This window comes from Indicator indicator, chromosome 14 (genome assembly GCF_027791375.1).
Source record: "Indicator indicator isolate 239-I01 chromosome 14, UM_Iind_1.1, whole genome shotgun sequence".
NCBI lineage: Eukaryota > Metazoa > Chordata > Aves > Piciformes > Indicatoridae > Indicator > Indicator indicator.
In genome coordinates this window covers 13091924-13119248 of record NC_072023.1, presented here as the reverse complement: position 1 = coordinate 13119248, position 27325 = coordinate 13091924, and the positions used below count along the sequence as shown (strand labels likewise).

At 36.3% G+C, this 27325-nt stretch overlaps 1 protein-coding gene across 1 annotated transcript in view; it reads right to left on the bottom strand.

Annotated features, from left to right (window-relative positions):
* Positions 1–27325, bottom strand: part of IGF1 (insulin like growth factor 1) — a 47102-nt gene that overhangs the window by 8926 nt on the left and 10851 nt on the right. The window lies entirely within an intron of this gene.

The window sequence follows — 27325 nt, the reverse complement described above, 5'->3', positions numbered from 1 at the left end:
TTGCAGTTGTCAGTTTGAAGACAACACTGCATTTTGTGATTCTCTGTGTTTAAAACATGTGTCCACTGATGAAGAGCCCTTGAGGCCTTAGTACATCCGTAAATGAAAAGACCTCTAGTGGTACAGTATGTCTAACATTTTAGCCAGCAGAACAGTCAGCTAAGAACTAACTATCCCTATGAGCTTTGTAAACCCAGACAATATGTTTTAAAATGTCCTTTTTTTCCAGGGACTATAAATTAAACAAAAAGGAAAACATGCTTACTTAGTACATTGTAATCCGCTGAGGGTCTCTATGCTGTACATTGCCTGATGAATTTTTTTCGTAAGACCATAGAGAACAGCAAGCCAGGAGTAATTACTGTAATATTTTTATTTGTGTGTGTTGTTGGCTGTTTGTCACTGAATAACTATTATAAATACTAAGAAACAAAGCTTTTTTTTTTTTCCTTTTCTTTTTTTTTTTTTCTCTTTCTTTTTATCTAGACTATTTTCACTTACTGCATTGTAATATAAAGTACAAGGTTTTTCCCTGGAGATTTTTCTGAAGTCTGTTAATCAGGTCATCTTAGCCTAACTCTTTCAAAATTTAACAGTTGTAATAAAATGTGGAGTGTCATTACTACGTGGGACATCCAGAGCTGTTCCATGTTTTGTCTTATTCCCACTTAAAACATGGAAGGGCAAATTCTGTTCCTGGATACACAGGTGTAACTCTTCCTAATAAATCTGGCTGAGGCATAGGTACAAACAGTACAAAAGCTGCTGTTAAAGAATTTTCCTTTAAAAGGTATTTCAGAGCAGCTAACAGGCATAGAGATTTGATTGAATCCTTGGCTACTACTACTGATAAAAATAGCAATAGATAGTTCATTGGTTAGTTTTATCTGGATTATCATGACCTTTCTGCCCCCCAGAATAAGTTACCTATTAAAAAAAAAAAGTCAATCCAATATAAGATTTCAGGGTTAGTAACATTTTGCACTTCTAAGAATCTTGCAAATATTAGCTCCTCATGACATTCATGCTAAGTAGATAATATTACCTTTAGGTGAGAAATTATTCTATCAATAAGATGAAATATGTTGCCCAGAAGCTTCTGTGTGTTAACAGAACTTGATAGAAGAAATCTTTCTTCCATGAGTAGCAAGACTATAAAAGCCTAGTGATTGATAGCAGCATTTTTCATAGGATCCATTAGTATATGAAGGGGTTATAAAGGAAATAGTCAAATGAAATGTGAAGTTTGTAAAGTCTTAACATTTTGTTCTTTAATATGGTTAACACTTAGCTTTGTCATGATTAAAGTCAAAGATGAACTGGTTAGTAGAGGTGATTATTTTCTCTAAAATCTTTCATCTCCTTTAACAGTCAATAGTTCTTTCAATTTTATCTGTGTATTTTACCATTTTAAATTTAGTTCAATCTTATTTTTAACTCAACAAGACAAAAGTGACATGCAATAGCATTCTATCAATTTATCAATATCAATTTTTGTACAAAAGGTATGACTTTTTGGTCAATACAGTCATTTCAACAGGAACGTGCTTGATTTTTCTTTGATGGCACATAAAGGAACTACAGTTGTGTACTCTAACTTGTCATAACATCAGTCATTTATTTGTATATGATGTCTTCCCAATAAGCCAAGCAGGAACTCTACACAATTATTTAGTTAGCTGGAAGCTGCCAGTCTGAGTTTTAAGTCTCATCTAGCTACTATTTTGTTGTTTCTTTACATGGAAGTTATTTTGTCTTTCAGTGTGTGAAATTAACAATTTATAAAGTTGATAAAATCCCTTGAATAATGCAGGGAATATTGTCTGCCTTAGCAATCTGTAGCAACATTTCTCCTTCACTATCATGTGCATAACTACTACTTACTGAGTACTGGAATCTTTCATGGGAAAATATCACTGTACTTCAAAGTTGTCTTTACTGTAGCCAGACCAAAGAAATCTATGGGTTTGCTGTTTGGTGGTGATTTTGGTTTTGTTTTGTTTTCCGTTGTTGTTGGTTTTCTGTTTTGTTTTGTTCTGGTTTTTAATTTGTTGGATTTCTGTTTTGTTTTATACTGGTTTTTATATTTTTTTTTAAAATAATCTTATGAAGGAGGATAGAATATCTTATAATTCTTTAAAATATCTCTCTATGGAATAGGTAACAAGTTTGGAATGAAATCGCTAACACACAAGTGATATGGTCAGAAGTGAATCTAGAGATTAATTTGTAGATTTAAATAGGCATGTATTAGGCATCATAGTAAATGCTCATCTTTCATAAAAAAGGGTAACATTGCTATTGTGAAGTCAAATGGGTTTATTTATTTTTCTTTATTAAAAAAGTTTTCTCCAGGGTTTTGAAAGACCTAAGTAATTAAGCATGCTTAAAATTTGTATGAAGTAGAAAGTTGGTTTTTTTTGTCAGTAATCGTGATTCTGTATTCGACTTTTGTGAAGTATCTGATGTCTAAATTTCTTTCCAACCAATAGATTTTAAATTGCTGCTGTTGTTTTTAAGCGTTGCTGTATGCAAAGATGCTATCACATGCAAAGATGAGATAAAGAATTCTAAGAAGATACTATCACTTCTACTAATATTATCAGTACTTGACTCATGTCCTTCTGGAAGGACTGCAGGATCAGATGATTGTATTTCAAGTTACCAAAGTATGCACTTAGATCTAGGCAAATCCAAGCTGGATTAAAGCACATATTCAACAGTAAGCACACGCCTGAGTGCTCTCTTACATAGGGACTGACGTAACTAAACACTTAATTTAATTTCTAGACCAAAATCCGTATTAGTAAATAAAAGGCTGGTGGTTCTGCACATTAAATACCATTTTTCTGTTGCTTAATTTCTTTTTATGATATTGCCTTACAATACTGGCTGATCTTGTTGTGTCGGTATTTTAGACATCCATATAGTTCTTTCTTGTCTTTGTGACACAATTGAGTGCTGCTTTCCAGATGTTATCAAGCTCCTTATATTTACTTGACCTTAAAAGTCCTGCCTGTGGACGTATAACAGTCTTAGGAATTCTGTTTTCTGATGTACACTGACTTCCTTAGAGGTTTCTTTCCTTTTTTGTCAGTTGTTAGCAAAAAAAAGTTCCATATCATGTAGGTCAGAGTTTACTTATTGGAATTTTTGGCTCTCATTAAATCTACAGCACCAAATATATTAATGTTTCTTTTCATGTGCTAGAAGCAGATACAAAGTCTAGTCACACTGTTCTGAAGTCCCCTGAAAGCAGGCCAAGGTACAGAAGTCCAACAGTTAAACAGCTGGCTTCTGTACTAACAGCACTTCCCTGTAAATAATGCAAGGTCAGTGCGTTAATTCAGCAGGGCTTGACTATGTTTGGTTTCTTTGTTCCCCCTTTTCTCTCCAAAATATCTCACTGGTGCTGTCATTGGTTCTGCTCCGCCGATGGTTTCAATGTGAGAAGCACTGGTGTAGGTGGACTATGGAAGTTTCAATTGTCAAAATATCTAGGCATTCTGTGGAGAATGATAATCTACTCTTGCAGCATTAATGTTAGAAATTATATGAGAAGTAGCCCAGGATAAACACAAAGCTAACCCACTGTTTAGAGGGCTCTATGAAGAACTGGAGTAAAATGACCTAGAGCTTCTATGTGACTTTATATTTCTGTACATAGTGTCTCTTCTAGCCCAGCAGTAGAACTCAAGAATGCCATTTAGACTGTAATTCAGAAAAACATCAGAAATCTGAAAAATAATGAGCTTGTTCCTAACCTACTATTACAGTCAATCTTCAGCTATTGACCTAGTCTGCTATAATCTTGTATTGAAAAACTTGAAGTATACCCATGAAAACATCTAGAAAATACAATTTGTTCAATTTTGAAGCAATGATAGCAGGTTTGGGTTGCTTCTGTGAGGGATACTCCAGAGAAGTGTGATGAGGAACTATTTTTGTCTCATTTACCACGGTGTCCAGTTGGTAATGTATCTGACTGTATGCCCCTGGTGGAGTACAAAGCCATTCTCTTTTATTTCCATTTTAACAATAAAAATAATGACACATATTGTTCTAAAAAGTGTATTAGCCAGCCTACTGTTTAATTATGTCTCCATTACTCTTTGACTGTGTTCTGTATACAGGCTAGTATTCTTGTCTATTTTTGCATTATAAATGCATGTATATGCAAAATGAGAAATTATTGATATCACTTTTAACCTCCTTGTGATCTTAGACAAATAGTTTAATGTTATAGTGGTAATACCTCTTGAGGGTACTCTGGAATTTCTATTCTGTATTTGGAAAATTGTAAGTCTTCAATCAGCAGGAAATAGTAGTGTTTTGGTGCTTCTATGAACTGCTAAAACAAACAAACAAGCAAACAACAAATATTGTGAACTGTTGTAAAGTCCCTTAACAGACTAAACTCAAGGTTTGAACGTTGCAATGTAGGCAATCTGATTTTCATGTAAATAAGCTGCATGCATTTTGAAGCTACACTCTTTAATACTTAGCTTCCATTTTCCTTCAATGTTTGTAAGTGCCAAAAAATAATTATGCTTAGACAGACTTTTGTTTGTATTCATCAAAATGAGCATATATTAGCATTTATAAATGCTCAACGAATGGATGCTTTAGCTCTGAAGCCTAATTTAATATGCATGAGAATGGAGGATAAGCTTTATCAGTATGCACAAGTAAAATCTTTATGAAAGCATATGTGTTTGTTAATACTGAGATATTTCATTACAGCCACTGCTTTGTGAAATGCTGGATTGCATTCATTACTGAGTCTGAGGTAAGAAGATGTTTGTTCATTGATAAGGATTTTTGCTCTGAAAATTCTAGGCAAGTGAGACTGGGAGAGCATAGGCACTCAGTTAGTACTGATCTATACGAGAAATCTATCAAGACGAGAAATCTATCAAGACTTCAGTGTGTTTTGCCTGCATATTTAAGATGTATAAGCTTCACCTTGTGAAGAAATGAAAACTCTTTGATGTTTCAGATGAAGAGTAAACCAACTATACTGTTTCTTTAAAGTCAGTTGGCCAACAAATGTAGGCTTTTTTCCAAAAGGTGTCTTAATTTTTAATTTGTATGTCTGTGTTTGTTTTATCAGCCACACAGTTGAAGAAGCTGGTTTTTTTCCCTCCAGAAACAGGTTTTCAGAATCAGTTTTTCTTCACTGAGTATTTAATTAAAAAAAAAAAAAAAATCGTCTTTCCCTAAACTTATTTCCAGAGTACAGCACTTGTAACAATTTCCTCTCACATAGCTGCACTGTACTCTGTTCTTTTTGTGAAGCAGCTGCTTTGGAGGCCATTAAGTATACTCAAGCATGTGATAGAGCCATTATGTTTCACACAGTAGTTCTTAAGCCAGTTGCAATGTGTGAAGAGAAAGGCCTATAGTTTTGTGAATATTGCACTGGGATATGAAAAGGAAATTTCAGAGTTTCGAATTCTTTTGAGGAAAAAAGTGACAGAAAGAGTGGGAAGCAATATAATGTATTATTTTACAGCAATTCAGTGCTCTAGAGGGTGAAACCTTGCCAATCTAGCACAATTTACAAGCCTGCATCAGATTCCAGGTCTGGAAAGTGCCAGATGCTGCCAAAAAATATATGCTTTGGCAAAGGAAATGGTTTGCTGGAAAGAAATTCACTCTTGCAAGAATAGCCAGGTTTATCAGGATTTAGGACAAGATAATTAGAAACCAGTAGGTCATTGTTACATTTGAGTATTTCCCCCTGTAGTGCATCAAAGAAGACAATGGAATACGGTCATCCATCCACCCATAATGAGAATACATTCTGTCTTTTGTATATGCTCTCACAGTAAATAATTACTGTTTACCCTTGCTTGTGGTGGAAGGATGATCAGTTACAATAGGACCTTTCATACCCTTCTTATGCCATAGCCAAAGTAAAAGTGTCTTTTATTTCAATTAGTAAATTAATAACGATGCAGAACCCATAACCGGATGAAATCCTAGCATCAGTGAAGTCATCAGGAAATCTTTTAGTGTAGTCAGGTTTGTATTCTGATCAATCAGGTGCCAGAAGCTGTTTTTATATAGCCTGATCCAAGGTCTATTGAAAATAATGAAAAGACTTCTGTTGCCCTTAGTAGGGTTTGCATCAGGCTGGTAGTGAGCAATCACTTCCCTTTTCTTACAGTTTAGTGAGTAAATACAATCTTGGTGGGAGATATTTGTGAGAATGGATGTGATGGGATTGCTTGAAGCAGGTAAGAACGTAAGAATGCTGATGTACGGTGCGAAGGAGAATGTTACACAGTTAATGCCATTGACCATGTGACAGTACATCTGCTTTGCACTGTGTAATCAAGGTTTTTATCTCTATATGTATCCTTTCTCAGCTGCATTCTGAGAAATGAAAGCAAATAAGAAATGAAGAATATGGTACTCTGGTTGCTGTGTTTTGGAAACACCTAGTTAGAGGCACAATGGCTGTTTTAGTAAGTAACTCCTGTTTAACACCTTTCATCCTTTCATCCTGTCCAGGAGTACACCTACTAAGATACATTATAATTTTTTATTTCTATTCCTACAATAGTGACATTTACAGGAGGGTAAGCAGTTGAGCATGGGCCACTGTCACTTCATCTGCTACAGTGGTAGGCAATTTTCCCTTATTAGAAACCAGGTAAGGGCCAGGATCACTTCTCACTTACACTGGTTTTGTGTTTGTTTAATGCAGTTAACTTACACTGGGTTTACTTGGATGTGCTCTGAGCTCTAGAGCAACAAGCTCTGTTTAGCGAGATCTGATAGTACTGCCAAGGGCTTTGTCAGCAAGAAGCCTTCATCCTTGTAGAACAATACAGCAACAAAGCATAAGCAATAAACAAAATTCAGCTTTGTACCTGTGTGGTACTGTCTGAATCTTGTTTAGACTTTCTGTTATTATACTTTTCTGCACAAGTCAGAATGACATTGCTTTAATTACTTCAAAAATTACTGTAAGTGTGGCAAGATGACTTAATGCTTTTGATAAAAATCCAACACAGCTTTTTATGGCCAACATTTTAAATGTGAATTATTTTCCAGAAAACTTATTTTTGATTGTCTGTTACTTTTGGCATATTGGGATACTTTTACATGTGAACACTGACTTAAGAGATTCCTGATTACCAAGGACAAATTAACCACTATATTCAGAAAGGGAATTATGTCAGAAAGGTTTAGGGGGAGATTGTTTTATCTTCACTTGAGTTAAACAGTACTTTATCGTAAATTAAGAGAGCTCTTTCCAGAGAAAGACAGTACTTAATTTAATTAATATTTATGGAGCCTATCTATCAATCTTCTGCAAAGCAGAAGGCTGTGACTGTGCCAGGCCAATGCTGTAACTATATACCTGTCTTTCTTTAACCTTATTTTTCAATTAGTAGGACATGTAAAAATCTAATCTTGAAATGAAACATTCTTTTGAGGTCATGATGCTCCTGTTAAATTTGTCTAATGAGATAAAAGAAAAAGTAAAATGTTCCAGTGGAGTACATAGCAATTAGGGAGTGAGGGTGAAGTCATTGCGATGAGAAAGGGACAGCAAGTCGTGTCTGGAAACAATACCAGAACTAAACCTAGCTAAAATATACTGTTATGCTTGATTCACCTTTCATACTGCTTTTCTACCAATTGTACCTCCTTAGTGCAATATTGCAAGGGGCTAGGAAAATCAGTTCTAGTTAGGGGAACATAAAAAAAAAGAAGTCACTGCTTAATAATAAATGAAACTACTCTTATTCATCTAGACCATCCAGCTCTCCTTGTTATTACTAAGACATGCAGGGGAATTGTAGAGAAACACTGGTTTAGTGCAGGGAAAAATTGGTTCCGGTACAGTATCTTAAATACCAAAACTTCAGTTTCTGTAGGATAGTTGCAATGAAGTGCTTATAGGCAATAAAGGTAGCAAATAGGAAGTAATCCTTCTTTTATAAGGCTGACAATGTCTTCTCAGTCACAGGTTTTAAAAGGGAATGTAGTTTCTGGGTAGATTTTAATTTCTCACTTGCTAAGTTACAATGGCCTTTGCAGGAAAGTTCAAAGGCTTTAAAACACAATTTTTGTTTAAAAAGAAGTTTTTCTAAGTAACTAGATATATTACTTTCTTTTACTATTTCCTTTCCAACTTGTTTAGGCTTGATTATTGATCAAAACCTCTGCATCAGTTAAAGACATTATTCAATGGCTTCTCTTATTTTGCACTCTTACTAACTTCTTTCACTTGATGTGTTCTGTGGGCCCTACAGGAATACCATTAAACTTTAAAAGGGCTATGGCAATGTTGGTCTGGCTTTTAAATTCCTCTTGGTCCCTGCCTTCTTTTGAGCCACAACTTTGCTTATCCACAATCATTTAAGCAAAGGAATCCAGTTGAGCAGAAACCAAAAAAGCAGGATGAACAGATATGCATACAATGGTGCAGACTTTTAAATTTATCTTATTGGTGTACTAATGTGTAAGCTTACTGGTGAGTTCATATAAATGCTGTTAGACGTGTTTCAGTTTACAAGATTTTATTCCCAGTGCTGGGCCAGTATCTTTGCACAACATGAAATTCACTTCATTAGGCAGAGCCTATCTGCTCAGGGTGAAAACAAACCTAACCAGACGCCATAAAAAGTGTTGTGGAAAACTGAAAAACAAAAACCCCAAAACCACCAACCAAATTTTCTTAAGTGTACTTGGCCAGTGGAGAGCTTATGTGGTATTGCAAAAAATAAGAAAGTAGAACCAATTCCTATGAAGTGCATTTCTAAAGAAACCTCTTTTCTTCCTGTATTAGTTATTAGAAATGATAGCTATTTTTAATGCTCAAGTTTTCAACATCTAGCGTTCAATTTTTATTCCTTTAAATGCTAATAAATCTCAAAGCCTGGAGGACTTTGAAGAAAGCTTTTGATCATCTGAAAGCACAGGTTTTGAGTTGTATCTAAATATATTTCTTAGCCATAGCCATCAGTATTAAGTCCTTTTCAAATGTAGAAGGTTTTGTTTGGTTGGTTAGTTGGTTTTTTGTTTTGTGTGCATGTGTGTGAGGCTTTAAATATTTAGTTCTAAAGTTATGAGTTACTTACGTGTATTTGAAATTAACAATCCAGTATTCAAATATGACATTAAAAGTCAAGCTGTACAAAGGAAAATTATATTTAGACATACTCTGTTGGTACCCTACATTCGACTTAATATTTTCAACTAACTATCCTTAAGTAGTTAACTGTAGCTAATCCTAAAATTAAATCTGATATTGATATACATAAACCAAATCAAATAAGGTAGAAAACAATCATAGAATCACAGAATGGTAGGGGTTGGAAGGAACCTTTGGAGATTGCCTAGTCTGAGCCACCTGCTAAAGCAGGTTCACCCAGAGCAGATTGCACAGGATCATGTCCAGGCAGGTTTTTAATATCTCCAGTGAAAGAGATCTGAAACCTTTCTGGGCAACCTATTCCAGTGCTCCATCACCCTCAAAGTAAAGGATTTTTTTCTTTACATTCAGATAGAGCTTCCTATGTTCTAGTTTGTGCTTGTTGCCCCTTGTCCTGTTTTTGGGCACCACTGAATCCTCTTGACACTTGCTCTTTTAGATATTTCTAAGCATTGGTAAGTCTTCTCTTCTCCAGGCTCAACAGCCTCAGGTGCTTCAACCTTTCCTTGTAAGAGAAATGCTCCAGTCCCCTAATCATCATTGCAGACCCCTGTTGGACTTCTCTCCAGCAGTTCCTTCTCTCTCTAAAACTGAGGAGGTCAGAACTGGACCCAGTACTCTACATGTGTCGTCATACGGCAAAGCAGAGGAGGAGAAGAACTTCCCTTGACATGCTGGCCACACTCTTCTTAATGCACCCCATGAATACTGCTGGTTTTTTTGGTCACAAGGACACATTGCTGACTCACTTGTCCCCCAGGACTGCCAGGTTCTTTTCCACAGAGCTGCTTTCCCGCAGGTCAATCCCTAACCTGTACTGATACATGGGGTTACTCCTTTGTAGGTGTAGGACCTTATACCTGTGTGGTTTCTCTTTATCCAGCTCCCTAGATTGTTCAGGTTACACTGAATGGCAGCACAGCCTTCAGGTGTGTCAGACACTCCTGTCACTTTTGTGTTGTCAGCAAATTTACTGAAGTTATATTTCATCCCTTCTTCCAAGCTGTTGATGAGTATGTCAAAATAGAAGAGACCCAGTCTGTGAAAATACTTCCACACAAAACCCCCACCAAAACACTCAAATCCTACTTTTTCACTTCTTCTAATGTGATAAAACTAAAGCAATGAGCAAAGAGGAGGTTAAGTGATTTTCAGATATTATAGATATGTGTTAAAAGTGGGGTTTTTTATATAATATTCAAACTAACTTTGTCCTTAGCCAGTCAAATGTAATTTAAAAAACTGAAAATCCTTTCCTCTGCCTTCAACTCCTAAAAGTGCTATTGCATGTTTGTGATAACACTTGCAACATCCTGCACTGTTGATATTTATGCACTGTGTGGATGCAGATTCCAGCAGTAGTGTTTCTTTTTTTTTTTTTTAAGTCCTTCTTCACCAAAACTTTACAGTGTTCTTTCCACTAAGAGTGTCTTTTGGATAAAATATGACTATTGCTTTCACAGAACCAATGGTCAAAATGTATATCAAATGAAAGTTTTCTATCATTTGGTAAACTTGGAATAAATTTTTCCCCCTTGATTTTTCATTTTAGTTTCCTCTGAATTGCCCTTTGTTAGCCAGAAAAAGGGTGGCAAAATAACTCAAGGAAGTTGTGCAGCCTGCCCCAAAGTGAGGGAAGTTTCGTTCATGTAAGATTGCCAGCGTAAGGAACTTAACCAGCACAATAATTTTGAAGAACTCATTTTCCTCGGTTGTGAAATTCAGAAAAGTTTCAGGTATGTATCCAGGATAAAATCGGAAATGGAAGAAAATGAAGTCACTTTCTCAATTCTGTTTGTCTAAATTGGGTCTGAGTTTTTGCTTTGTTTCTAAATGGTTGTCTAAACTGCATCTCCTGTGATTTTGCTTAATTATTTGCAATCTCTCCTCATCTGTCTGTGGCTTATGCCTCTCATGCATTACTTTTTGTCTTCTTCTAATGTCACTTCATAACTTTTCTAATGAACTTCCTAAACTCATTCCAGCATTCTAGGTATTCTTTGTTTATCCCTCTAGCGGTTAAACAGCAGGATATTGAATAAGTTTTTATCAATTTAAACTTCATAATTGTTTTGACTTCCCATTCAGCATCATAAAACTGCTATGCAATCAACTGTGATCACTCCAAAGATTAGAACCACAAAACTAAACTGTTGCATATGGTTTTCTCTAACAACTTCAGAACAACATTGTGTTTAGATCAGATAAATTTAACATATATCTCATTTAGAATTAGTGACAATAAAATGCAGTCAACATAAGCATCATCCTTGGTATTTTTCGATAATCTTAGTGACAGAAAGCATTAATCAAAAGTTTTGTGCAGGAAATAGCTGCGTGTTATGGATCTGTGTGAGACTGAATCTGTCTTTCTGTCTTTACATGTCTCCTACTTGTGTGTGACTGGGATCTTTTGCCAGCAGCTGGTATTCAGCATCTTCATAGGATACTACAGGTACCACGGAGGCATATGCTGCCTCTCCAATGGCTTCTCATGTTTTCAACTGTATACATTATGTTAATGTTATATGAATCACATGCTGTAGGAATATAGGTAGAAAAGTTTTTCTCTATCATAAAAGTCAGAGATATGGACCTGTTGTAATGAAGTCATCCCACTAGCAAGCAGAATCATAGAATTGTTTTGGTTGGAAAAGACCTTTAATCGAGTCCAACCATTATTACTCCACCAAATCTGGTGCTAAAATGTGCTCATAAGGAACCATATCTGTTTAGCTTTTAAACAATTCCAGGAATGGTGATTCAACCACCTCCCAGGAGAGCATATTCCAATGTAATATAACCTTTTCAGTGAAGATGTTTCATCTAATATTGAATCTAAATCTCCCCTGGTGCAACTTGAGGTCATTTCCTCTCATTCTATCACTTTTTACTATGGAGAAGAGATTGACTCCCACCTCACTACAACCTCATTTCAGAGAATTGTAAAGTGAGACTCTCCCCTCAGGGATGCAAAACTGAACAGAGTATTCAAGGTGTGTCCTCACCAGAGCCATGTACAGGGAGACAATCACTTCCCTGGTCCTGCTGGCCACACTGTTCCTGATACGGAGCAGGATGCTTTTGGCCTCTTTGGCCACCTGGGCACACTGCTGGTTCATATTCAGATGGCTTTTGATCATCACCTCCAGGTCTTTCTCTGCTGGATGGCTTTCCAGCTACTCTCTCCCAAGCTTGTAGCATTGCATGGAGTTGTTGAGATCCAACTGCAGGACCTGGAAGACCATTCTCATAGAATTGGCCTTTACCCATTAAATCCAGCCTGTCCAGGTCACTCTGTAGAGACTTCCTGCCTTTGAGCAGACCAGCACTCCCTCACAGCTTAGTATCACCTGCACACTTACTGAGGGTGCACTCCATCCCCTCAGCCACATCATTGATAAAGGTATTAAAGAGGACTGGCCCCAATGCTGAACCTCAGGGAATACCACTTGTGACCAGCCACCAACTGGACTTAACTCTGTCCATCACCACTGTTTGGGCCCAGCCATCCAGCCAGTTTTTCACCCACCCATCCAAGCCAAGAGCAGGCAGTTTCTCCAGGAAGACACAGGGAGACATTGTCAAATGCTTTACTAAAGTCCAGGTAAGCAAATCCACAGCTTTTCACTTATCCACTAATCAGGTCATGTTTTTGTAGAAGGAGATCAAGTTCATCAAGCAGGACCTGCCCTTCATGAACCCATGCTGACTGGCCCTGATGATTTGGTTGCCCTGCACATGGTGCATAATGGCTTTCATGATGATCTGCTCCATGAGCTTCCCTGGCACTGAGGTCAAACAGATCGAAGCACTGGAATTTCTTGAATATTATTTATACTGTAGAGCAAACTGGCTATGTCTCTGAAAGATTTGAGTGTTCAGCACATAATAGATAAATTTTACCCTAGTATATAAGATTTATAAAAATATTTTCTATCCTTTGAATATTTTTTATCAATTGTTCTTAAGGTCAAGGTTTATTGAAAAAAATTAAATGCAATACTTATCTGACAGAGACTGCAGTTTCTTTCTGTATAATTTTCAACTTTCTGGAGTTGTTTTTCAGTTAAGTCCTGTATTGTGGCCAGTCACACATTAGCCCTACAATCACATTACTTGTAACATCCATTAAGACTAGATGTAAGTATGTATACCCTTTTTGCTCCAGGTGAGATCTAAGATATTTCATAATTGTTGCATCTTCTGGGCAATGTGTGTTGCTGAAAATCCTGAAGACTGACAGTGGCATTGTAGTCTTTGTTTTGCTGCATTATTTGTGTGCAAAATACGGGTGGTAGATTAGGTTTCATTTTTACACTAGAGGGCTCCTGCACACTTGATTAGCAGTGTGGCAGCACCTACAAGTCAGAGCAGTGGAAACATGCTTCTGTGTAAGCATGTGCCTGCACTACAAGATGTAATAGGCTTGCTGTGTTTTTGCTTCACAGAAATTGCTTCTGTGTCATGATATTGTCATCTCATATGCAATATCAAAGAGGCTGTGATATTTTTCTCTCCTTCTTACCACATAAAGAGGGAAGAACAGAAACACTGTGGAACTATTTCTGAACAAAGAGAAGTTAACATTCCGTCTCTGTTCAGTTTATACATACATAAGAGAATGTTAAATGCCATAATCAAGACAGCTGGCAAACTTGAAATCATATCTTCTGTTGTTTCCTCAAATTATGGTCTCTAGGTAAGTTTTTAGAGGCTATTGAAAATTATGCCAACTTGTCTTTCTGCTGTTGGAGTGGCTGAGTTAATTTAACTTCAGCAGAGGGACCAGTATTTTTACAGGTTGAAGAAAATACTTATGCTAGCTCTGCACATTGCAGTAGTATTTGTATCTTGAACTACAGTGGCTCAACTAACAGACAAGAACTAGAAAGTGAGGAGAAATCTTAACTGGTGGAGGAAGATACCCTTATGTGAAACCCCCCCTTGACCTGTTTTAGACCAGAATTGCCAATAATTTTGTCCTGTAAATACAGTATTTGAAAAATAAATTGGTAGTGAAGGTGTGCAAATCAGGAGGTAAAACATTTCTCAAATATCTGTCCTGTACTCTTGTCTTTTGGTCTCTTTTCTGCAGTAGTAATAGTTTTCTTAATTGTCTATATAGAAATTTCTGAGTATTAATCAGGGTAAACTTTCTTAATTTCTATTTTAATTGAAGTATTATGGTGGAAGCCCAGGAAATTTACAGACAAAATAGCTCTGTGCTGTAGTCTAGTAACATTTTAAGTTTCTGTAATAATTGACATTTGTTCAGTGCAGGTGGTGTGTAGTAAACATGTTGTCCATTCAAGTAACAATATCAGAAATTAAGGAAGAGTTATGCTGATGTTTTAAAATATGGCTACTGATCTTCACAGCTTAAACACTTAAACCACACTCTGTTCTGTCAGCTTCATGCTTGGGAAATGTCACTGCAGTGACAGCTGGCGGACTGAAGGCAAAGAGCAGAGAGCAAGCATGGAAAAAACGCTTGGAACGCGCTGCTGTATTGTAAGGAGAAAAGGTATTAGAAATACTGAAAACAATATATGGCTTTTAAATCCACAACATATTCCATCCTCTGGAAAATACTGTTTATACCTGGTTGTTATTGTAAAAGTTGTATGCATGGTGAGGAGTGTATTTTTCAGAACTCCTTTGCCATTCTTCAATAACGCAGCAACAGGGAAGATTATCTTTTCCTCTACTCCAGGGTGACGTCATTGTCCTGATAAGTGGGACTTAGGAAAGGTTTATGTTCTTAGCAATAGAAAATTAAAGAATATAACACTCCTTTTATATAGTAATTTCTAGGTCTACTAATTTTCAATGTTTATCCTACAAGATCATTAGGAAATCCAGAGATCATTTCTCTGGTTTAAGAAAAAAAAGATTGGGGTGATCTAAGGATAAATAAGATCTCTACTGTAGTGTTCCTCTGCCACTGTATCACATCAGGCAAGTATCTACAAAGTCTTTCAAAGTGATATGCTGTAAAATTGCTAAGAAATACAGGCATAAAAAATTCTTCATATTGTTAACATCTTAATGTTGAAGCTGGTAGTAATTATTAAATACTATATATGTTTCCTAATATAACAGGTGTTCTTAATTTATTATCTTGCATTGTAAATTTTCACATTAGACACTGTACTGGCTTAAGATAAAATATCAATGATAGAACACTTGTTCTGTTCTTTCTCTTTATTTAGAAGAAACAAAACCATGTGCTATGTCTTGCTCAGATTCATTTTGACTCATTTCCTCACAGAAACTGCTGAAACCTCTCCAGAGTTCTTCATGGACCATTCATTCATTATTGTCTCAGTGCTCTGGTGCAATTATATAAAGTCATGTTTAGTGGACGTAGAATAAAGAAAGATTAAGCGTTAGCTCTTCTGGATGGGCTATATGGCATCTGGTATAGCTCAAGCTGGAATCAGTAAGGGGCAGCCCAGTCTCTAAAGAACAATTCATCCTGTTTTACTGCACAAAGTGCATATAAGTGTTTGAAAACGAAATACTTCTGCAAAAGCAAACTAAACATCCTGTAATACAATCATCAACTGAGCAGCAGAACATGAAGTTTGGTAATCGTGCATATAAATGATGATTGTTTGGCACCATAATATTGCTATTGACAGTAACTGCTGGAGCAGGTAACACCTGATTAATTTCAGATTGCCTGACAGTTTCTAATATTAATATCTGCCCTAATTTACCTACTTTACCATGTAGGTGTAGGTATTTATCAATACTGCATATGTATTTACCAATATAGTTGTCTGAAGAGCTGATGACCACAAGTCTTTTTGTTTTTATACCACCGCACCCCCCAGGAAAATTTCAAGTTATTGTCATCTGACTACTTTCCTGGTCTTTAGAATGGCTGCTGTCAATTATTACTGCTACCATAACTCAACCTGCTTTCTGCTACTGGCATTTCCTCATCTGAGCAGTGAGGTTTTCCCTGAAAACGATTTTTCTTGGACTCTGCTGAGACTGAAGTTAATAGAGATGCAGCCACTTTGTGGTTAAGTGATCTAGTGTGACTGTTTCTACAGAGATGCTCAGTCTGCCTAACCAGGACTGCAAGATAGCTATCCACTGCAATTGCCAGTACACAGTGCAGTCACTGCTCAGCCCAGATCTGGTAGGAAAAATTGGACACAATTGTATGTGCTGTAAGTTTGTGAGAACTGTCCTTGAAACCTGGTTCAAACATGATTCACTCTCATAGGAATCAAAGTCCTAGTTCAGGTAAAGTAGCTGCCAAATACAGAATTTTATTAGCAACTTTTAAAGACTCCTCTGTCTTAAATCATGTTTTCTTTTGATTCATCATTTTTACTTCTTTCCCAATGAATTTTTCCAGCCTTTGTTGTACCACCTTTCTCTTACTGCTGTTTTTAAAAGAGATATACTGACTTCTTGACTTCTTCTGAACTGGTTTTCCCAAATCAAAATTGCTTAGCAATTCTGAAAATGAATACCTTCACAGTTCATTAACACAATGTTGACCTGGAACTGACAGATAGCCTACCTGCAGGGAAGTCACTGACTTCAGGGAAGTTAACCTCATGGGAATATTGATAGGAACAGGGTTAGAAAAAGAGCATGCAAGGCAATTGCACTCGTCTCTGAGGTGAATCTTTTCATTTATTGCCTCATCTCTGTGTTAGTATTGGCAGAATGTTGTGGAGAATGAAAAGAAATTGCTTACTAGGCTCTACCATTTTGCTGAGAGGATGCAAGGAAACTGGTGTGAAAAGTGGCATGTGTGGGGAATTAGAGTGAGAGCACAGTATTTTGTTGCTGGCAGATGTCTGCTAGGCTTCACCATTTTACTGGGGTGGTACAATTCACTTGTTATGACACATCCAGGAAGAAAAACAGAAAACACGAGTTAGAGGCTTGGAGAAAATTAAATGATGATGACTCAGAACTTATACCCCAAAGTAAAATGAAGATTGAAACACTGCACCAGTTTGTTTAGCAGAGGAATCTGAAGCATACATGAAGAAATGAGCCTCTAATTAAAAGAAGCTTTGCACTGATCTCTAGATGAAGTAGGTAATGTTAGCCAGCTAGTGTCAAGGTGAAAGGCAAGGTTAACTACAGAATAACTGCAAGCTGAGCTTATGGTTTTGCTGCCATTCTGTTTTCAAAATATTCTTTTTGTTCAGCTTGTAGTCAGCCCCACATCTGCTTCTGCTGAAATCCAAGGAAATGTGTTTCAGTGCCTAGAAGTGTTATTGTTTGACTTGTTTGGCTGAGAGAACAAGTCTCAAGTAACCTATGAACTCTGTGCCATATACGTGCAGTAAGCAGAGGGCCTGCTGGGTTGATCTACTTAACTGGCCAATAAGTTTTATGTAACTATTACAGTATTGTTTAAAAACTCTTTGAGGGATTCTCTGCAGTAATATGACATACATTAACTTCTAGTTTGAAACTGGTAGCCAATTTTCATCCCTTATGTAAACAGATCTATTTTTATTGTATTTACTGAACTCTCCTAAGTTTAATCGGCTATTACCTATAATTTATCATCCTTACTTTAATGTGGCATTTTGCTTAAAACTTTAGCTCTTCAAGTGGTTCAGTTATACATGGAGAAGCTTCTAAAAAAATAGTGTTTGGATGGATCTGAACAGTTACCTGAATGAGGGGATTTCAAAAGCATTTTAAGGGTGCATAAACATCATTGCCTCATTTTCACACATGATGAAAGTAAGACAAATACAGATAAAATTGGCTCATTCAAGGTTATGTAGCTTGTTATTTCCAAAGCTAGAAATAGTCATAACCCTTCCAGCTACTTTATTCTTTATCTATTGCCTATCTACAGAAGCACTTGGTCTGTCCTCTGAAATACTAAAGGTGAGAGGGAGTTTACACCATTTAGGCTTCTCATATTTTGAAGTCTTATTTCTGGATTCACAGATTGCGCAGAAAGGGGCTGTGTTAGTCCTAGTTGTGGGCTGCTGGGCTCATGCATTTCAACGTCTCACCGTGGCTTTTTATGGGTGCAAATTTTATAAATATATTTTCTGTATGCATGAGAACTTGGTTAGCAACAAGATCATCTAATGCAGCACATAAAGAAATCAAGTGCCCGTAGGTTTAATACTAGTAGTAATCTGTGTCCAGAATTGTTGTGCGCTTTAGGCAGCAGCTTACAGTTGCCAAGTGTTGAAAGACCACATGATGATGTTGTTGTGACCAGAGAAATTAATGTCCTTTTATCTTTGCCAAAGAAGCTGTAATTCAGTCTTCCACAGATGATGGTGTTGTATGGGGCTTATCATCCCTTATTTTGTGAAAGAACAGCCTCAAAACTAACTGAATACTATGCAAGTTACGGGATATAGTAAGCCTTTATTTCATATTTGTATGCATCATAAATATGGTGTTAGTGGTCTCAGTGGATTATTAAGAAATCAGTGGCTGCATTACACCACTGCTGATGATTATGATCACATAAAGGGAGAGTCAGTCCAACACAATGCCTCTGGTTTGCAGCTCCAATAAACTGATGTTCTAAAAGGACAGGTAACAGCTAATACCAGCTACTGCCTGCCACATGTCCCTTGAGGCAAAGGGTACGTGTCATTACCTTTACTAGTACTTGGCAAAACCGAATTCTGTTTGTCACCAGCCACTTGGCAACAAGAACTGTTCCTGGTCAGTGCTTTGCTGCTGCCATGCACAGCAGCTGCTCTGGAATTTTTGCAGCTCTCAAGAATGAGGCAATTCTGGTCACTCTAATGAGAGCAGAAAGAGGTTAATGATTTTCATGAAGGGTGCTTAGTTTCGAAGAAGAGGAGATGAGGATTACTTTCCCAGTTTCTGCTACATGCTGTACTTCATTGCTTATAGCTCTCAGGCCTGATCTATACTAAGTAATCTTGGGCTGCTAGAACATCTATTCAACAATTTGGGAGTACTATACTCATTGTTGACTGCATACATTTGGGTGCATTGTGGCCATTTCTAATGTAGTAGCTCAAGTTTAATGCCCATTAAAATGGTCAAGATTAGTTCTTTTACCAGACTGTATTACTATGAGTTATATCGGTGACGAAACCTGTTATTACAGGATCTGTTGTCTGAGTCCAAGATTCCAGTGTTAACATTGGCTTAACAAGCTTTACATTTTCCTTTCTCATTATAAAAAAACATAAAGAGCTTATATTTCAAAATAAATCTTTTGAATTGGTCTTTACTTAACATCTGACACAGCTGAGACTTTAAGCCGCTGAATGCACATATAATGCATTTTTAAAAGTGACATTGCTATGGTTATGAGTTACACAACAACATGATGTCAGCCCTCTGATTGGTGCCATGGTATTTAGCAATGCCACTTGGACAGGAAAGTTCACACACAGAAGCCTGTCCAACAGTTCTAAGAATTTTATATCTTTTGAAGTATTCAGTATATTTCTTTATGTGCTGAAGCACTGGCCTTCCAAACTCTTTTTTTTAATTTTCCATCAGTCTCAGTGAACTTGAGGTCATTGGATTGCTTGCTTTCTCACTAGCTGCACTGCAATCAAGCAGCTATTAGATATATTACTAGAGTTTATATGTGTCTAAAAAGAATTTAAAGCAGTATTAATGCTTTAAATCAGAATTATGTCTTCGCTTTCAACAAGGCACAAGGATGTAACACAAACCAAGAGGCTCTGGTGGTGTCTACAAATACATCACAAAATTACTTGAATGAATTCTCAACCATTTGGTAGTTTCGACTACCCAAGGACAGATAAGCCTAATTTGTGTTGTCATTATTGAGGATATGAAATTGCTTATTCCAGCCTAAGTTTAGCATGCAACTCTGAGAGGTGTTTACACAAGCACAGTACTAAGTTATGAACATTTTATAGGGCTTTTCTGTACCACCTTTCATGAGTTCATTCATTAACTGAAATGGAAAAATAAATGTTTTTATGTTCTTTTCAAATTGTTAACCTTTTCATAAAAAAAAAAAAAAATCAGATCTCCTGACCAAGAGATTTCAATCATCTAAAATGTTAAATGATTCTGCACTGAATGCTATTTATCACCAGCCACTTGGCAACAAGAACTATTCCTGGTCGGTGCTTTGCTACTGCCCTGCACAGCAGCTGCTCTGGAATTTCTACAGCTCATAAGGATGAGATCATTCCAATGAAAGCAGAAAGAGGCTAATGATTTGGAAAGGTGCTTAAATTTGAACAAAAATAGTGAAAGATTACATTGCTTTGGCCTTTAGCTCTTTTGGCAAAAGTGATTTGTTAGCTCAGGTAGGACAAGGTATACACTGAAGTTGTTTTTGAGCAAGTGATACATTTGCAGTAGCCATCTGTATTTTCCTTGTTTCCCCTTTATGAAAGGAAGAAACAACTTTGCTGTATCCCCAGGTTAAATTAATTGACATTGGTCAATTCTGAGCACACAAAGTACTAGCAGAAATGTTGAAAATACATTGCAAAAAAATCCTTGCATCTCCAGCTAATATGCTTTTACTAGAGAAAAAAACCCACAACTGTTTTCCTGGGAAATTGTAAGGTATAATATATTTGTTTGCATGCTGCAATCAAATACTACTATAATAAACACTCTAGAAGAGTTTGTGAGGAAAATATTAATTTGTATTGTCTGTAGCATTTGGATCTTGGAAGTCAATCAGGTAAAAGAGCACCCATTACACAGGGAATAGAGAATAAACATTTGAAAGATATTTTTCCCTTTTTCCAAAAAGTCTGCATACTGCATAGCTACATATATAATTTTTGTAAAAGACTGTAATAATTTACTAATGAACTGTATCATAACATAAAACTGATTGGCCTGTGATCAAAATTAAGGGTAATATTCTCTGATTTGAAGATATTCTTTAGAACACAGCTGAAGTTAGGAGTCCCTTCATTAAACCCTTTTGTTTGAGTTGCAGCACTGCTTTAAAAGTGTGTGTCCAATTCATACATTCCTGAATTCTTTGCAGTTATACAGACTAATACTTTTTCATAAAACCTACAGGTTCTCTTCCCCTGACTAGTACAATGTATTTAGAATTATGCAGTAAACTTAGGTGTTGTCAGACAGTCTCATTGCAATAGAGACTATATCTAAGTCACAAGTACAAACTCCAAAATGTCTTAAAGAAGTTTGAGAGATTTAAAATTATATTTTTGTGATCGTAAGACAAAAAAGAACACAACAAAATATGCATTGTCTCCAGCTTCCTGCAGTGATTATAATTTTTCTCATCTTCAATCATTATCTCGTATTGTTTATAGACCATGTTTAGGCTTTGGTATCTTGCAAATAAGGTTAGTAGAAAGGTAGCATTTGCAGTAGTTATTAACCACTGTCTGTTCCAAAATGCCTCTTAGAATATTATCCAGCCTTCATTATTTTTAGCTCACTTGGGAAATTATTAGCTTTCATCTGATGCCTCACATATTTATGCTAGAAATAAGAAGATTTCATACTAAGCGTATTAGTATGTTTAACGTCAGAGAGGAAGCCAAGTCATTATGCCAATTCTTATTTTAAGGAGCTTTTAATAATGGTAGCTTCTTCACAACTAGTCAATAAGGTCCATAAGCAAAATTTAGGCACATAGCAAAGGACCCTGCCTCATATTTCCAAAGATACTGGAGGCATATGTCTAGAAGGATTAAAAAAAAACAGCTGCATAGAACCACTTATCACCAGTTTCAGTGGAAATTAGACACCTGACTGCTTCTGAAAAATCTCTTGACTGTCCATCTGCCTCTTCAGTGCCTAAAAAACATTGACAATCTGCCTTTTGTATGCCTTCAGGAGTCTCCAAGGTCTGACTGGGTTTTCATGAGATTTGTACTAATTTTTGAAAATAGGTTAGCACTTGTATAAAGTTCAGGGTTTTTAAATGTAGCTGTTTACATGCCACAAAACCAAGACCAGTTTTGGCACTTCAGCAAAGAAGTGTTTGCTGATATGAAGAACAGATAGTAATTTGTATCATGAGTTGTAGATGAATATCAAAATTGCACTACAAACCTTTCAGGTTGGTTTGAATGAATGCTAAAAATGAGGATTTTTTTTGGAATGTACATGTACCTTTTTCAAATCAGGCACAAGTAGTATCTACTGATTGTTCAGAAGAGCCTCTATTTACTATATTTGAATACAGAAGGAAAAATATCAGAAGTTCATCTGTTAGTTCTAAGGAAATACAAGACTAATTAGAAATCAGTGGAAATCCAATCAATGGATATGTTTATGGTGCCATAATACCTATGGCCAAAAGACCTAGGAAAATCAATGATCAGTGTTTTCTTTAGCAAGCATAGAGAATTCCTCAAACGAACTCACAATATCCTCAGTGCACTGAGCAAAAGCCTATTGAAGTCAACAGAAAACCTTGAGTAAATGTCCATGGACTTCTGATCGTGGATTATGAAGTGAAGAAACTCCTGGACAGGCCCAGTCTGGATTATTAACATCACTATTTTCCCCTTCTTTGGCATAATTTTTGCCCCTTCTTTATTATACTATGTATCAGCTTTTACTTGACAATGTGTTTTTTTCTCTGCCAAATACCCTTTTTTTTTTTTTTTTAATATTATATCCTAAAAAACCCAACAAGGGCACTCCCACCTGTTTCATAATCCAAAGATAATCGTTTTGCATTCAAAATCTGTTGCAGGTTATTTAATTCTTGATGAGGCATTCAAGCCTGATTTATTAAAAATAAATTTGATCTTTTTTCACAGATCTGAGCTTTATCTGTTTCATATCAGAAGATAAATTTATATTGGTAGAGAATATCATCACTTATAAATTCCGCTCATTTGATTTCAGTGCTAAGAGGAAATTATTGTCTTTTATTGCATAAATTCCTGCTGCTTTCAAAAACTAAAATTACTATGTAACAAAAATCATGGTAGTTGATTTAGCACCATTACAGCTTCAGTTGTAGAATTTACTCCCATTGATATTACCTTGACCAATTCAATTTTTGAAGTTATTTTATCCCTGATGGATCTAATTCCTGAAACGGTGATGAAACTCTACAAGTGTATAAAAATCATTCTCTGAGTATCTGGAACAAGATCACCCTTCATGACTCTTAAATGCAGAAGTCTGTACATAACTGTGTAATGAGAAAATGTTGTGTGACTACACTCATTTCTACCCCATTTCCCTCAAGCCAGATCATCTGGGAATGGTACAATGCACAACACTAAGAGTAAGCTGAAATAAGTGAAATTGTCTACATATTCATTGATAGCAAAGATAAATAGGAATCATAGAATGACTTGAGTTGGAAGGAACATTAAAGATCATTTAGTTCTAGCTCCCCTGCAGTGGGCAAGGACATCTCCCCATAGACCAGGTTGCTCAAAGCCTTGTCCAGCCTGGTCTCAAACACTTTCAGGGATGAGATGTCTACAACTTCTCTGGGTAACCCATTCCAGTGTCTTACCTCCCTTATGGTAAAGAACATCTTCCTAATGCCTAATCTAAATCTACCCTGTTCTAGTTTAAACCATTGCCCCTTGTTCTAATCACAAGCCCTTATAAACAGTCCCTCCCCAGCTTTCCTGTAGGCCCCCTTCAGGTACTGGAAAGCTGCTATAAGGTGTCCCCAGAGCCTTTTCTTCTCCAGGCTGAGCAGACCCAACTCCCTCAGCCTGTGCTTGTAGGAGAGGTGCTTCAGCCCTCTGTAGCCCTCTTCTAGACCCTTGAGCAGATCCATATCCTTCTTCTGTTGGGTGCTCCAGAGCTGGACGTGGTATTCCATGTGGGATCTCATGAGAGCAGAGATGCAAAATCACCCCCCTTGACCTGCTGGCCATGCATCTTTTGCTGCATCCCAGGATACGGTTGGCTTTTTGGACTGCCATCACACATTGCTGCCTTGTGTCAAGTGCCTCATCAACTAGCATCCCCAAATCCTGCTCTGCAGGGCTGCTCTCAGTAAAAAATCCTTTCTGTTTTTTAATGCTGTATTCTGATTCCTTCAAAACAATACAGTTACTGGTTTGGAAATTAACTATTGCAACTACTGCTCCCTGAGAAGAGAACACATTACAGAAGATTATGGAATGCAGTTATCTTTGTTGTGGTTCTGTACTGCCTCTATACTGCCTTGGATGAACAGAGGAAAAGAAGTAAGGAAGATGAAGGACTTTATGCTGTTGATTCAACTCATTCAATGGCTAACAACCTAAGGTAGGGTTCTGTCTTACTTCAGTCATATTATTGCTTTTATAAGTGAAATCATTAGGTCAGCAGTAGCTATTTTTTTAACCTTCAAATTGCCAGAGTATCTCAAAACTGTGCACCTGTTGCATCAGTATCTGAAAACTGTACTTGAGAGCCATACTGTGTCCTTTCTGCATGATTGTACTTTCTGGCACACCATTCTAACAGAGAAAATGTTTCTTTAATAATGACTGATATTTAGACATCACTCTAGGTTTTAATTATTATTGTCTCAATTTGTTAAGAAACTGCTGGGCCATGCATATTCACAGGAATAGAAATGAATTTGTGCAAACAGCAGTGTAAAACATTGCTTCATTATTTATGCATGGATAAGTGCACCTTGTCTCATTATGCAGGAGTAAAACGTGAAGGAGAGTTGTTTATTAGGGCATGTAAGAGTATATTCTATCTATTATATCAAGAAAGAAAAGACAGATATGCTTCTCACTTCTACTTTTACTGTCTTGGAGGCAAGTTCTTTCTCCAGCAGGAGTCACACCTAAGTCAGGCTAAAGCCTGCAAGTTCTTAAAGGCCAAAGAGCAACTTTGATGTTACCTGCATAAGGCACATTCTGGGTTTTTCCTTAACTGTATTATATGATGGCAGCTTCAATAAGCTTGGATTTACTTTGATCTAAAATGTGGTCCATACGAGTGCATCTTTATGTCTGCAGTGAATTCCACTGAGTAGAATTTCGTCTCTGAGTAGAGGATTCTTCCTTGACTGACTTAACTAACTTAAGGATACAATTGCCATACCTTTCTTGGTATAATTAATGGAGAAGGAAAAGTATGTCCTATAGGATATTCAGAACATAATGAGAGTTCTGAAAATTTCTTAGTCCCTTCACTCATTGCAGAATAAGTTTGAGTAGGCTTCTAACTCAGATACCTTATTTAAAAGCCCAACAGTAGGTGGAATGAATCTGAACCAGAATCTCCATGTGTCTGTTGGATCAACCTCTGTTTAGTCGCTGTTATTCAGAAGGTTCAGTCTGTGTGGATAAATTAAAATTTTCACAGATAGTCTGTCTATAAAGAACTGAATTTAAGTATTTCATCTGAAAAGAGATAAAAGTACAATAGAGTATGCAACACAAACTACAAAAGAGAACTTGTCTAATACATTTATCCTTTTCTAATACATTTATCCTTCTCTATATGAATCATGAAAGTGTAAAAACACCACCTATTCCTCCTACACCTCTATACTCCTTAAAAAAAAAGAAGAAAAAAAGAAAGAATGCCACCAAAAAGTATCAGAAAAGAATACTTTGATATTATTGAATTCCAATAATGCAAATTCTTTCAGTAGTACCACTGTTTTCATTCAGTGCCTATTGATTCTGAATAAAATGCTGGAAACAATTAGGAATAATTCAGAAGTGTTCTGAAAACAAAGTTATATGAATTTCTGAATTTAACCTTAGCTATATATTTTCGGAACAAACATGGCTATTATTCATGACATGTATTTGCCAATAATACATCTGATTAAAGTAGGAAAATTAGACATACTATCAGTAGCTTGCTCCCAAATTACACAAGAAGAAATTAGATACATTTTCGGTAGCTTGCTCTCAAAATCTCTTCAGTCTATGAGTCACCAGATTCTTCCTGCCAAACTAAATATGTCTGTGAAAGGCTGGAAACTTTAATGGAAAGAAACATAAAACTTGAAATACGTAGGAAAAACTAAGTTTTTTCATGGAAGATCTGTTGACTAGTAATTTAGGAATTCAGGGGATGTAGAAAAAAATTATTACATCTTACTAGTCTACAGAAGTTTCAGGGTATGAAATGTATTCAATTGAAACCTGCTGTCTTAACCTAAAATAGATGTCCTTGTTAGCTTTCATGTAACCTAAAGTAATCAACAAAGACTTACAGAAAGATATATAAAAATTTTGTTATAATAGTAGAAACTGTTATCCAGTCAATTTGATGGAGCTGAGTTAAAAGAAACCTTCAGTATTGTTAATGCAAGTCTTAAAACAATCCCTGTGATGTAAATTAGAAGTATTATACATGGTTCCATACAGCCGTCAAATCTAGTTAGGAATCTAATCTTTTCAGATCCACAAACACAACAACTTCTTTTCTACCATTTTTCCTACCATGCTTATACTTTTTCTACATTTGCATACACCAAACATTAAAAAATATTCTTTAGAACACAGACTTGTTGTAAAATGTGTGCTTAATTTAAGCTCTAGTAGGATATGGCTGTTAATTAACATTCTTTTAAAGTCTAAACATTTTGCTGTTTGTAGAAGCTGTGGGTGTTACTCAAGTGCTTACTTGTTTGGAGATTAAGATAGTTAATAAGTATTGCTAGAATATTTATTTTCAGAAAGAAAACAGTTTTGTTCACTGAGCTGGATTGAGTCAGAATGGTCTGAGCCAATCCTTTCCTTTTTTTCTGCATACTGAACAATGTGTCAGTTTCTGCCTAACACACAAAGATACAAACAGTGTAAACATAGTTCTGTATATCAAATAAAATTAAAAAAAATAATCATATAATTTCAGGCTTGGGTGTAAGACATAATTCTGTAATGGAAGTGCTTTAAGAAGATACTCTTTCCCTGCTCCCACACTTTCATGGCCACATGAGGAAGCAAAAGTCTATTGCCTGGAGATTTTCTCTTACTCTAGAACAGTTTTATTACATAGATGGGAAAACCGGGATCACAGCTAGGTTTCAAAAGTAAGATGGAAAATCTATTCATATGCTGTAGACCCAGAAAAAAAGGAAGCACCACTCCATCAAACAGAGATGAGTTCTAAATTGTTTACTTGATAAAAGTTCGATTTGATTCCAGTTTCACTAGCAAAGGATTTAACATGAGGTAAACATACAGACTGAAAATTCTTTTGTAAGATCAAGAACAATAA